The sequence below is a fragment of the Condylura cristata genome, unplaced genomic scaffold (genome assembly GCF_000260355.1).
Source record: "Condylura cristata isolate star-nosed mole 26May11 unplaced genomic scaffold, ConCri1.0 scaffold00033, whole genome shotgun sequence".
In the NCBI taxonomy this organism is placed as follows: Eukaryota; Metazoa; Chordata; class Mammalia; order Eulipotyphla; family Talpidae; genus Condylura; species Condylura cristata.
In genome coordinates this window covers 18,763,409-18,764,894 of record NW_004567134.1, presented here as the reverse complement: position 1 = coordinate 18,764,894, position 1,486 = coordinate 18,763,409, and positions in this window count along the sequence as shown.

Sequence of the window (1,486 nt, the reverse complement as noted above, 5' to 3'; positions counted from 1 at the left end):
CACCCGCCGCGGCTCGCGAGGACGGGCCCAGGCCCGCGGGCCCCGTGGAAAGGCCGTTTGCGCGGGGATCGGGGCTGCGCTTCCTTGGACTCCCGGGGAGGGTCAGCAGGTCCTAACAGCCCCCCAGGTCTGCTGTGGGTTCTCGTGGAAATGGGGCGCCGCTGGGTTCTGCTACGGGCAGACTGCAAGGGAGCAGGAGGAAATCGGCACCTGTGAGCGGAACCGGGCACCCAAGTGTCCGTGAGCCAGGCGGGCGCCCCCCGCTCCCGGCCGACAGCTTGTTCCTGGGCCGTGGAACGCCCGGCGCGCCCCTCGAGCCAACCCGAGGGCCTGGTGGAGCCCGGATTCTGCGAACAGCCGGGGGGTTCTGGGCCGGCAGCTCTCCGTTCAGTGTGATAACATCCGTTTGAAGGCGCAAAAATACGGCGCCCAGAAGAAAGCCAAGTCCGACGCTCAGTTCCTACCGGACTTTGTGAGCAGCGGGCCTCGGGGCCGGCACTGGCCGGCAGGCGGGAGCCACGCTCCAGGCGGCCGGGCCCGGTCGGACCCCGGAGCAGGGCAGGGGGCCAGCCTGGGCACCTGCAGCCGTGCGGCCTGGGGCGAGTGCCCCGACCTCGCTGGCTGCAATTCCTGCTGACCGAGGGCCCCTGGGGCCGCTGAGCCCGTGAAGCCGGGGACAGCTCCAGAGGCCGGACCGGCCACACACGCACGCAGGTGCGTCCAGGAACTAGCAGGGACGTGGCGGCGGGGGCGTGGCTGCAGGAACGCGCAGTGGACGCTGACCGTCGGGAGCCTGTGCCCGGCGCGCCCGGGGCGGTCACTCAGCGGCCCACGCCGGCGTCGGACTGTCGGGGACAGGCTCACCTCACCCTTAACTGGCGACGACGCCTCGGCGAGTGTGGCCCCGAGGGTCACGGGGCCACCGCCTCCTCCCAGCTTCGCTCACAGCACACGTGGCCCGTGGCCCCGCCGTCCGGGCTGGGGGCGCGGGGGGCTCTGTCCCCCGGGGACTGGGGCTGTCGTCAGGCATCTCTGCGGCCAGGTACCTGCTCGGTGACGTCCGCGCGACGTTCTGTCTCCTTGTGGCCAGCCAGCGTGTCTGTGTTCGAGTCTCAGACGTGCGTTGCGCACAGTGGCTCGGACGCGGCTTCCGTGTCGCTGGCCGCGTGTTTGCAGCGCAGGCTGCTGCGGGGCCTGCTTGCTCCGTGTCTTCTGCGGACCCTGAGGTTTGTCGTGACCTAGCTCGGCAGCAGCGCTTTCTCCGTGTTTCCTGTGGCCGCTGCCGTCTCCGCGCTTGCCGGGCTGTGCCCCCTCCGGCCTTGGCCCTCGAGGGTCAGGTCGAGCGAGGGGTCAACTCTGGGCGCGTTCGCCGTCCGGACCTCCGTGAGCTCTGACGAGCAGCTTCCTCGTGTCTCCGTGCAGAAGGCCTGGGGGGCTCGCGCCGTTCTCGACTTCTCGCCGCCCGACGCCGGCGTGCCCGGGGCAC